The 12,602-nt window shown below is 41.2% G+C and overlaps 1 protein-coding gene across 20 annotated transcripts in view; it reads right to left on the reverse strand.

Moving 5' to 3' along the window:
* Thoc2l (THO complex subunit 2-like) overlaps positions 1 to 12,602 on the reverse strand; it is a 38,036-nt gene that overhangs the window by 6,993 nt on the left and 18,441 nt on the right. For 4 of the 20 annotated variants that reach the window (XM_087584301.1, NM_001379099.1, XM_087584306.1 and 1 more), the window contains 4 exon segments: positions 11,819 to 11,850; positions 11,676 to 11,716; positions 8,098 to 8,255; positions 1,558 to 1,721 (listed from right to left, as the gene is read on the reverse strand). The gene's annotated coding sequence lies outside the window, so the exon portion shown is untranslated. 20 annotated transcript variants of the gene reach the window in all.

The following is a 12,602-nucleotide window of genomic DNA, read 5'->3' on the forward strand; positions in this document are numbered from 1 at the left end:
TCCTGTGCTATAGCCTGTGCTAGAAAGACACCCAACTCCAAACAAACGTGCTTCTCTAAGACAACCTGGGCCAGCAACATCCGTGTAAACAGAAGTATGCATACCAACAGAACAAAGAACACAGAAATGAAAAAACAATGTAGTTCTGAAACTTGATTAATTTCCTTACCATAGGAAGGCTCAGCTTCCCAGGACAAAACAAAACAAAAACACAACACAAAACCCATGTGCACTAAGGGACAAGGTAACAATTCTTAAGAGTGATCTCACCATTGTACAGAGGAGCCAAACTAAAGAGAAGGAAATCACTGACCTCCTGCTGTCTGCCTCAGTCAGTGCCTTCTGGGTAACAATGTTTCCACATTGTACGTTATTCTCGCCTGGTATAATTAACACGCAAAAATGTTATATAAGTGGCTTATGTGGCTATCAGATCTAAGAATCAAGTATCTAGATAATAAAATAGTACATAAATCTTCACAAGGTCTCCTTAGGTTTTAAGTTAAAAATCTCTTAAAAATGAAAGATTTCTGGAAGATGGCCAGAATTTTGTACTTGAACATTTAATATTCTCATATTTACTCAGAGTGAGGCCTAGAAGACTAGGTGTTGTCAAAGCTGGGTCTTAATGAAATCAGTTTCATTCCTAACTTCTATCTAATACCAGTAATTAAGGCTTCTGTCCCTCTTTCACCAAAGTCTATGAATGCAAAGCTGTGACAATCTTTCTTACACACTGATTGCTTTGTAAACAGCACAGACCATCCAGCAATTCCTACTGCTGTTTCCCATACATGTGGAGACACTGGAGGACACTAAGATTCCTGTACCACTCCATCGTAAAATAGTGTAACTTCCTTTAACTCATTCAATTATTTGAAGTTGAAACCATGGACACAACAGTCAACAGGAATAAAAATGGAAACTATTGGTCTTTCGTTGCAATGGAATGAGCAGGGCCAAGCACTCAGCAACTGCGTTTGGCCAAGCTCACACTGCAGCGCAGGACAGAGCCCAGGGAGCACAGGTGCCTGCTCACTGCCAGGCCGCAACTCAAGTGCAGAACCAGAGCACACATGGTACAAGGAAAGAACTAATAACTCCTGCATGTGTTTTTTCTGACCTCTGTGTTCGTGCACATGTGTGTGTACACACATACTCCTCCAATAAATAAACGTAACTAATCAAAATAACTGTTTTCAGCTCCCCTCGATGTTCGGAAGAGGTTGTCGTTTCGGCAGCACTGGTGTCTTTACAGCTGTGTCACTGCATCTCACTACTGAGAGCCGAACCTGCTACGAAGAGGATGGAGGTGACTTCAACTTCTATCCTCCTGTCTCCACTTCTCAGCACTGATGCTATAAGCTCACTCCGCCGTGCCTGGTGCATGAGTAGTGCTTTCCTAAGCATCAGCAATTCAGATTTTTCTTAATTTCTTTGGTGGGCTTGTGAAATAGGTCATTTACTCTTATTTTTTAACACAAGATAGCCAAATAACAAACATTATTGACAAGGTAGGAGCACTAATTGTTTTCTTTATGATTTGAAAATACTTACATGTACTCCTGGAAGGTATGCGAGTTTTCCAACTGAATGCCAACTGGGCATGTGCCAAGGACACAGTGAAGAACATAATGGCAAAGCAACACAGGTTTTCGGGCACATCATGACAGGGCTGAGAGCTGGCTCACGGACTTGTGAAAACTCGTGACTGTGAAGAGCTGCAATACCAATACATAATACAACGTGCTCTGAACAAACACTCGGGTATAATTCTGCCATACCAGGAGAGGACGTCTCTGCAAACAATGTCAGTGGCACAGACACACTGCAAAGAGTCACATGCATCATTTTAGATGACACATTTAGATTTTGCTATGATGATGAGCAGTGTGCCAGTGCAGTGGTGACAACTGAACAATGCATGAATGTACTTGCTGTCACTGAAGGCCTTACGACATGGACAGGGCTAAGCGCTGTTACGCATGTTTACTATAGGAATAGAGGGCACTTACATGCTTGTTCCCTTATTCGACCATCAGCATCTACCCTCTTTTACACACGGTGCTTTCTGAGTGTCTACCTCATGGGAGGAACGCTTCTTGGAACCCGGCTTGTGTGAGTTTCCCCCAGTCTCTCCCAGAGAGAAAGGACTGCTCCCTACATCTTAGGTAGTGTAACTTGTCCTTCCTGACTTCCTATCTTCTTTCTCTAACTTTCCTTTTTCACTTGCTTCTTAGCATCAACTAGATCAACCAGAGAGCACACTAAGATGGCCTCCTACTGCATGTGCTGAACCAAACGAGCAGGGTTAGATTCAACATAATACGTGGATCATATGAAATATGGTGCCTTAATCCAGAAGGGGAAAAGTGCAGTGACAGAGCCACACTGTACAAGTGCACTCCCAGTACACAAAGTGCTGAAAGATGGGGAACAACTTCATTTATTCTGAAAAAAAAATCCCTCTATCCTCAATGTTTGGTATCTATGCTATTATACGGTTACTACTATTAGTAGAAAATAAAAAAACTTTATAACAATATGAATTTATTTTAATATGATTATTCTTCTCCACCAATGCATGATTGCTATAGTTGACCACGACCCTCATCAGCAGCATGAAGCTAGTCAGTAGGAGGGAAGCACTGAGAAGTCAGGAGAAGAAACGTGCTGGATGTGTACAGGAGCATGTGCATGCGTGTGCATACGCATGCATGCATGTGCATACATGCGCCTGCGGTCCCACGCACAGGAATGGGAGGTGATTCTGTAATAAACTCAAGTTCAAAGGGGAAAGCTTGCTTTTTTCATGGTCACCTCATTCAGATCCATTTGTACCTATTTCCGGTCTTTTAACACTAAACTTTATTTTGTGTGTGAGTGTTTTGTCTGCATGTATGTCTGAGTGTAATCAATGAGCCGTCTCTCCAGTCCTGTTTGCTAAGCATTATCTTCATTGCTGCTTTTGTTTTAAAAATCTTTATTTTCTGACTTCTACACATCTGTTATTCCCTCCAAATATTCTTCACCAAATATATAGGAGACAGTTACATATATACCCCAATCTACACTAGCTTCTAAGGTATAAGCCATTATGATTATGATTATTGTGGCTACTGCTGATACAAGGCAGGACACATGCATCAAGCTCTCTTTCGTGATTTCGGTGTTCACTCACACATGGATCAGATTTCCTTTAAAACATACGATTTGTTTGTTTATTTGTCCGCGTGTATGGATATGCCATAGGCCATGGTAGACAGGAGGAAGCAAGGGGGCAGCTTGTGGGAGTCCTTTCTGTTCTGCCATCACTTCTCAGGAACTGAACTGGGAGGCTTGGCAGAAAGAGCATCTACCCACTGAGTCGCACTCTCGCCAGCCTCTTATTTTCTGCATCAACAGGCTTTAAAGGGAAATGATTCACAATCTATCAACAAGGCCACATGGATTTTGGGAAGTGGGTAAAGCAGAATAATTGTCAAGGGGGAAAAAGGGGGACAGCAGACAGAGAAGGGGACAGCAGACAGAGGACAGCAGACAATGCAGATGTCTTTATAATTTCTTAAAATTTTTTTAGGCCAATAGACAGCATGGACACAGAACAGCTAAGCTAAGATTAAGCAGGTGACGATCCAGACTTACAGATTCAAATGTATAATACAATATAGGAAAAAGGCTGAATCACCAGAGTGAAAGGTCATAAAGATTAGGTTTTACTTGCTTCTCTGGAAGCAAGACAATGGTTCTCTGGAGACAGGATGATGCACAGTTGATTAAGTGACTTAGTTGATGGGGACAATGAGGTGAATGTGTTAGAGTGGAGACAAGCATCCGAAAGATGGCTTTCTCAGACTCTATTCTAGCTTATGCTTTCTTGCTCCTCAGACAGAAATCCTTGATGAACATACAATTTCTGTACCCTGTGGACATCAGGACATTCTATACCATGCTTCCTATCAGTCAAAATAGTCTATGCTGCTTCCTCTTGCCCTAATTTTATACATTTTCATTCATAATTAATTCTTATCATCAGTTGAAGAAAATCATTACCACGAATAGTACTTTTATCTCATTAGTTAAGACAAATACGAGCTCGTACTTCCTCTCAGGATCTGTAAACACTGCATGTCATACTCAGCAAGGGTTCTTACAAAAATAAAAGTGATCACAGAAGTTGAAATACTGAACTTCTGAACACTCATATCAATGAATCAGAGACTATAATTAACATCTTTTATGATACCGTATAAATTTTAGTATTGTTCTCCCACCTATAGTGAAGATAGAATATCCAGGCAATTTCATAAACTCCTGATAGTGTACTTTGTGACTAGTTTAAGAATACAAATTTTCGGGCTGGGGATTTAGCTCAGTGGTAGAGCGCTTACCTAGGAAGCGCAAGGCCCTGGGTTCGGTCCCCAGCTCCGAAAAAAAGAACCAAAAAAAAAAAAAAAAAAAAAAAAGAATACAAATTTTCAGTACATCTTCCTACGTAAAGAAGAATAAAGGAACAGAAGACAATTTCGCAGGCTGTCAGGAAGAAGTCAAAGCCTGTGATGGAGCAGATCAGCTTACACCACGTGCCTGGCAGTCCAACTGTCTATCTCCATCATGGTCACAGGACAGCAACGCATAAGCAGAACAGGGAAGCCAGTCTGTCTACTCTGTCCTTCCACTACAAGGCTAAGCAAACTAACCAGCCAAAACCACAACAAAACAAACCACTGCTGTTACACGGTACATCGGTGGCCACCATCACTAGCTCCACAGAGGAGCACGGGCTATGAAGTTAAGAGTGCACTTGCCAGGGTCTTCCACCCCAGAGGATTAGTTCCTCCAAGATATAGACACATATAAATCTCTGTATGCCTTTAAGTATGCCTTGGGAGGCACAGGCAGGTGGATCTCTGAGTTCGAGGCTAACCTTGTCTACAGAGCAAGTAAGGGGACAACCCTGTCTTGAAAAACACACAAAAACTAAAGTGTGTGCACATGTGTGTGTGTGCGTGTATGTGTGCATATGCATTTATTTATTTAATTTATCCTTTGATTACTGCCTAGTTTTTAAATATGAAAATTAATCGACAGATAAGCCTTTCTAAGAGCTGGATTATGTTCTACGATGACATGGCAAACCTAAGCCTTGGACTCAAACACGTGACTGGACTGAACAGCATTTGAGGTCTTAGCTATCAGCGTGGCACTTTGTACCAGCTGCATCTTAGGAGACCTCCGTCCTCATATCCCCCAGTTCCCTGCTACCCTCAGCCTTCACAACAGCCCCAGCTAAGGCTCTCTGCCACCTTCACGTTTCCGGTCCTTTTGCCCCCTTCCATTCCTATTTTTGTTTTGCTTTTGAAATATATGAAGTATGGACTAGGTCACTCAGTACATAAGTCATAGCAGACGTGCAGGTGGCCTCCAGAATAGACGTCCCCATCTCCCAGGGCTCTGTCACTCCCAGGGACTCAGTACCTGCTTACTGTCTGTGCTATCATGTTATACTGACTGATCTTTTGTGTCTCGCTGTAACTGCAGGACTATCTTGACAAATCCCACTTTCTACGTGCCACCCTGAGAAAGGGAAATGACGCACTTCATGGCACCATCTCACTGTCGAGATAAAAATACCCAGCTGCATCGTTTGAGTTTTTAAAGCTATTAGCCGGGTATTTCTTACCACTGCCTCCACTGTGGCAAGTGGCCACATCAGAAGCTGGCCTCCCAGAATCCAAAGAAGCTCTAACAGTGGCCTCCAAGTCAGGACTGTGGTAAATGTGAATTCCTCTCCATTACTAAGTCTTTCACTCTTTACTACTAAACTTTTGGAATGCTTTCAATAGAGCAGTACTGAAAGCATTACCTGTAATAGCCTCAATGTAAACTCAGAATACAGTTACCTATGCATCTTAAGACATCTTTTTACAGCACACTGGCTCTCAGTTTGTAGACCACACCTAGAAACTGAGAAAACAGTGTCGAGTTACTTTGGAACTGCCTTGATGATGTTCATCTTAGTATGGAAGTGACATATATTCAAGACAGTCTATTGACTTTTAATTGTTAGCTACCTGATTTTCACAGGTATCGTTAGGGAAGGCTTGACAGTAATTACAATGCGCTTTGACTCATCTTAGTACTTCCAACTGGCTATTAGAGCAGAGCTGAGTTTAATGTGAAAAAGAATGACAAAGTATACCAACCATATTCTACTGTGTGTTAATGTATGTGTGAGTAATCGTTTGAGTGACGTGCAAGTGTTGTAACATAATATTCAGTGTAAACTGTGATCCTCCTGGCTTTGCTTCACGTTTTGTTCTCTTGTAGAAGTAGCATTTATCTAAGGTCCTACATAGTTTACTGCCTACTCTCCATCTCATTCTTCCTTGAATGTGGGCAAGGCTATCTTTTCCACTGATTGCTCCAAGAGACAAGAACAGAACCTGTACAATTACTTTATCTGAGAAATACAGGATAAATCGAGGTCTACTACGAATGGAAAACTGAGGGGAGGAAATCAGAGAGAGAAAGTGGAGAAACAAAGGTGTCCAATGACCCTGTAATAGCTAAAGACAGATGCTAGGACAAACAGTGCTTTTCTGGAAAGCTTACAGGGCTGGGGTGAACTTAGACTGGATTAAAGTTCTTTTGAGTGTGTGTGTGTGTGTGTGTGTGTGTGTGTGTGTGTGCGCGTGTGCGCGCGCGCGCGCGCGCGCGCGAGTCTCTCAGTAGGACCTGGAGCTGGCTAAATAGGCTATGGTGGCTGGCCAGTAAGCCCCAGGGGTCCTCCTGTCTCTGTCTCCCCAGTGCTGGGATTACAAGTCTGTGCTACCATGTCTGCTGTTTATGTGGGCTCTGAGGCTTAAAACTTGGGTTATCAGGCTTACCCAGGAAGCATATTAGAAGCTGAACTGTTTCTCCAAGTTCCCCTTTATTTAAATTCTTTTGTATTTTGTTTAGTATGTTTGATTGTGATAGTGTCTCATATAGAATGGGCTAGCCTTAAATGTGCTGTGTAGCTGAGGGCTGAGGATTCCTGAGCTTCTGATCCTCCTGCCTTCACTTTCCAAATGACAGTATTGCAGGCAGCATAGACCATCATGCTCCCTTAAGTGGTGCTGGGATCAAGCCCAATGCTGTGTGCATGCTGGGCAAGCACTCTATCAACTGAGCAGTATCTGCAGCACCCTGGGTTTAAAATCCTCTCTGAATCATAATGTTCTTCTGGAATCCTAAATCTTTTGGAATCCTTTTTTGCCAAATACTCACAATCCTATCAGTCCTGCTGCTTCACCTCTCACACTGCTGTCAGCCGGATCCTTAATACCCTTTATCTGTGTAGTGGCAGGAAAGGCATTTTCCCCTGGCCCATATTCACAATAAGACATGTCTAGACCATTAGCTAGGAATAGGAAGGGCCCTAAGCCTGAAGTACACACCTGACCACACACAACAGGCTGATGTTGGTGCTGTACAATGAAAAGTCACACAAAGCTGACTAGGTTTCTTGGTCCAGCCACATGGTTTTCTGAAACCAGCAAGGTGGGCAGCTGTTTTATCATCCCTGGTTCCTGAATAAACCAGGTAAGAGCTTGCCTCACTGCATTTATTCTCCAGTGGTGAGGTGACTCATTCTCTTTTCCACTCTCTACACCATCTCACTTGTGTAGACTCAACTAATTTAAGAGCACAAATGGATAAAAACAACAATAGAAACAGATGAAATCATCGGGATACTTGTGTTAGTCACAGACCCTTGTTTCCTGGTAAAATAAGGTATTTAACATAAATTTTATCACATGGGGTAAATATATGTAACATGGTATTTCATTGCTTACTGAATTCTCATAGAGTTCAGAAATGAAGGTCCTAAGATTTAGTGATGCTAAGTTAGTCCCTAAAAGTATGAGGAACCCATACCAGAGATGTCTGTCCACAGAACCTGTGTCATCAAATCCAAGTTTTCATGGTTGCCTTCCCTGGTGTGTGAGTCAGGAACTAAAGCACACAACGCCCTCAGTGAGGGTTATAGGGAACAAAGAAAGGCACCTCATTTCTCAGTGTTTGTGTTCCCATATGAAATACAGTACTTACCTAGAGGTATTCTATACGGGAGAGGAGATATGATCATCTTTGAACAGGGTCTGGCACACAGAAGGAGCTGGACAAATCTCTCTTATCAACGATGTGAGATGAGCCAGCGTATCAGCAAAGGCAGCACTGATCGAGGGTGTGTTTATGCTTTTTAGGCACTAGAAAACGAATCATCAGAAACTATCCACACTGTCCTAACATAGGAAAACAGCTTTTAAGACTTAGTACTTTTTCCCTAAAACTGAGTTTTACAAAATTCCTGTCAATGAAGCAAAATGGAATATCTAGTGGGTAGGTAACAAATAATATGGCTGTCAAAAAAAAAAAAAAGGTATACCCTGGTGTAATTTAGAAAATATAAATTTTTGGATGACACAGTTTCCATAAAATGATCTATATAACTTCACAAAATCAGCACAGATCATTAAAAAGGGGACTTTGCCTTCAAGGATATACCTCAGGGCAGAGATAGCAAGAGCTACCAGGAGGGTGACTCTGAAACAGCCTGAGTATTCTTAATTTCTTTAGATTCTCTTCAATAATTCTAAGAATAAGTTCCTTCACAAACACCAGCACAAGGTGTTTAAAGCATGGGAGTCAAAGTGGACAAGGCCTCTTCAGATATGTCCATGCACAAATATAAACTTAGTATTATTAATCTAAACAGAGAAGCACAGGCTTTATACCAGACAAAAACCTCCTCAGTAGCTCACACTTTATAGAGGGAAGGAGAAGACAAGAGATGCCCTGCACACTCCTGCAACCCCAGGAGAAAAACTGAAACAAAGGCAGATGGCACAGGGACAGGAGGGTGGTGTAAAAAGAAAAGGACAAAACCAGAGAAGCCTGGTGGGGTGCACAAGTGCTGCACTTTGTATTTGTAGAAAAGAAAGACCCAATTTTGTCACTGGTGACAGAGTAGGCGAATTTTCTTCCACAGGGTCTCAAGCGACCAAGAGAAAGAAAGCCTGGCAAGTGCCAGACATAGAATCTGGCATCACAAAAGCACTGTATGAGAAGGGTGATCTGTGTGGAACAGAGAAGGGTTTTTCTGCACCTTGAACCTTGTGACCAAGTGGGGACCTCCCTCCTGAGGGGTCTTTGCTTATCCGATTGATGGCTAGAGCAGGAGACTCAGCAGTCCCTGTATCTTTCCATCCTAAGTCCCACTATCCTCCACACCCAACTGGGTAAGCCATTTGAATCACAGGCTCAGGCTCGTGGCTGTGCTGTGGACAGGACACAGGCCAATGGGATAGATACAGTGTTATAAATCAAATATGGAATAAACTGAGAATGTGGCTAGAGCTCTGAGGAGAGGAACAAATCCAGCCATGTGTGGACAACAGGCGAAGGCTCGGTGTGCACAGAGTTCAGCTTGGGTTACATCACCCTCTGCATTTAGTATCAGTGGTTTCCTTCACTGCCCAAGCTTTACTCTCTAAGAACTTGCTCTGTAGCCTGGCCTTGAACTCAGAGATCTGCATGCCTCTGTCTCCAGAGTGCTGGAACTAAAGGCCTATACCACCACACCTGGACCTACAGTTTTCTTAAAGTCCTGTCACAAGACCTTTCTAAGTTCTACACTGTAGTTCATTCCGGACATATTCAGGTTGACAACTGAGAACAGATACAACACTCCAACCCTTGTCAATCTGACACACAATCATATTTCGATGTCCAAATGAAAACAAGTTATAACAGGTCGTAACAAATCCTAACATAATATAACTATCCCTGTGTAACTGCTAATGCATAGCTGGGTGGGATCTTGTCCTGAGGTCACCACTTCCTGAATTCCATTTAATATCCTTGAATGGAGGATTCAGCTCCATTACGCTTCCAGGTGCCCCTTTAATCCTTGAACAATAACATACTGCATTTTTCATCCTAATCTTGCTTCACTTGATCAAAATGCTCTAAGAGTGACCCATAAGACACAGTCTATGCTGGGCTTTTTTGAGACCTCTTACCTCAATTTAACTAATCTCTTCACCTTAGCCTCAGGCAGACTCCCCAGGAAAGGGCAAAAACCATCCCCATTCTTGACCAAAACACTGTAAGAACGACCTCCAGGTAACATACTAAAATTTTTCTCCTCTGAAACCACAAGAGTTGATATCACCCTCAGCACCAACGTCTTCGTCTTCCATATTCCTACTAGGATGGCCCATTAAGTCCCACTAAAAGTCATTGCTTTCCAAATCCTAAGTCCCAAAATACACATTCCTCCAAACAAAAACATGGTTTGGTCTATCACAGCAAGACCCCAGTCCCCAATATCCTTCTTAGTTAGGTCTTCCATTGCTGTGAAGAGACACCATGACCAAGGCAACTCGTATAAAGGAAATCATTTAATTGGGACTGGATTATGGTTTCAGAGGTTCAGTTCATTATGATCATGACGGGAAGCATGGCATTGTGAAAGCAGATTTGGTGCTGGAGGAGCCAAAAGTCCTACATCTTGACTCAAAGGCAGTCAGACATACTCCTCTGAAGTGGGCAGAGAGTCTGAGCATAGGAGACCTTAAAGGCCACCATTACAGAAAAGCCCTTCCTCCAACAAAGCCAGGCATCCTAATAGTGCCATTCCTCATGGGCCAAGCATTCAAACATATGAATCTATGGGGACCATCCCTATTCAAACCAGCATACAGAGGTAAGTATTTGCTTTGAGGTTTTTTGTTTGTTATTAAAACAATATTTGAAGTGGCAAGACTTCAGACACACTTGGGAGCTATCTTAATGCATTTAGCATTATGAGACAGACATGAGAATGTTGAGGGTCAGAGGTGGAATGCTGCAGTTGGGATAGCAGTGGTCTCCCCAAAGGACTAATGTACTCGAGACCTGGTCATACATTTTATGTAGCATTCAGGAAGAGATTTGGGGATGTGATTACATCCTGTGGTCTCTTTCCCTTTCTCAATAGATTAATCTATTAGATGAAAAACTAGAATTCTAAGTGCCTCAAGCAGCTAAACTAGTTACCTGGCAAAGCAGGCTTCAAGTCCAAGTTATTGAGAACAGATAAAAGCTAGTAAATATGAATAAAGATATCATGCTCTCAAGAAGTTTTAAAAACCAATGCATATGCATTGAGTCTGGTAAACTATGTAGGTTCTTTACTGACTAGGGAAAGGATTTAGCTGATTTACAAGAGCAGACTTTGAAAGATTCTGCCAGGCACTGCTTTGGGAGCTGGGGATGCATGCCATCATCTTACTGAATGAAGCAACACAGAACATTCTGTCTTTCTCTATCTTACATATCCTGGGACAGTCTCATTCAGTATTTGCTGAATCATTAAATACAGTAAATAATAAGCTAGAATAAAGGAGAATGACTGCACAAACATGCAAAATCCTTTCTCTCTTTCTTAGCTATGCGACAATAAAACATCCTCTATCTGATGTGCATCATTTATACAGTATTGGTCCTTGTTTACCTTGTAACATTGCTATGGAGATTAACTAAGTAATGAATGAAAGGCCCAACTGTTGCATGCACCTGCAGGGTTTTCTATAGCTGGTACTGAACCACTCCTTTAAGGGAGAACAGTAACTTCAACAACTCACCATAGACTACTTCTTCTATATTGGTAAATGCATAACAGACCCTAAAGAAACACACAAATGACAAATAAATTATTTATCTTGTTCACTGATCAAATGAACAATTTTCAGGGGAAATGAGTTCTTTCAAAGTCACTTTTAAATACCTTCCAGAAGTCCTCCATTGAAGAAAAGTCCCCTATAAAGATATAATTTTAAGTGATATTAAAATGTAATATTTGCTGTATTACAAAAATTATTTTAAGTCATGTTGATTCATTTATACTCATTTCATTTCCTTTATATGTTGTTTTCTCAAATAATGAGATAAATTCAAAATATAAGCACATGACACACAGTTTCTATGTCTAATGTTTTCATTCAAATTTCAAAAATACTTATTGATGAACATAGTACATTCATTCATTTCTTAAAATCAAGGCTAAAATGACCTTTAGAAAAACACAAACAAAAACCTGATTAATTTATATACCATTCTACACAACATTTTATTCATACTATATATAAAACCTTGGTGCCATCTACTTTAACTGTGGATACACTAGTGTTTCAATTTGAATACTTAAAATTACTATTCTGTCTATTAATGGATAAACAAAATATACAGCCATAAAAGGAATGATTAGTACACATTAAACACGGAGGTATGAAAGAACCATACACAAAAGCTACAATACTCCACAATCCTATTTATCTAATGTCCAAAGTCAGCAAACATACTGAGAGAAAATATCAGTTGTTTCTAGAGAATAAGGGAAGAGTAGATTTAAAAGTGGATGCTAATACACTTGTGGATTCTCCTGCAGCTGAGAAATCTACAGTTAGTGGGGACTTCACAATGTGACTAATATCACTCAACTGTGTACTTTGAAAGGGTTAAGTAATCTCAACTTTTAAATTTAAAAGGTAATGTTCCAATAAAGATCACGT

The sequence above is a fragment of the Rattus norvegicus genome, chromosome 14 (genome assembly GCF_021556685.1).
Source record: "Rattus norvegicus strain SHRSP/BbbUtx chromosome 14, alternate assembly SHRSP_T2T, whole genome shotgun sequence".
NCBI lineage: Eukaryota > Metazoa > Chordata > Mammalia > Rodentia > Muridae > Rattus > Rattus norvegicus.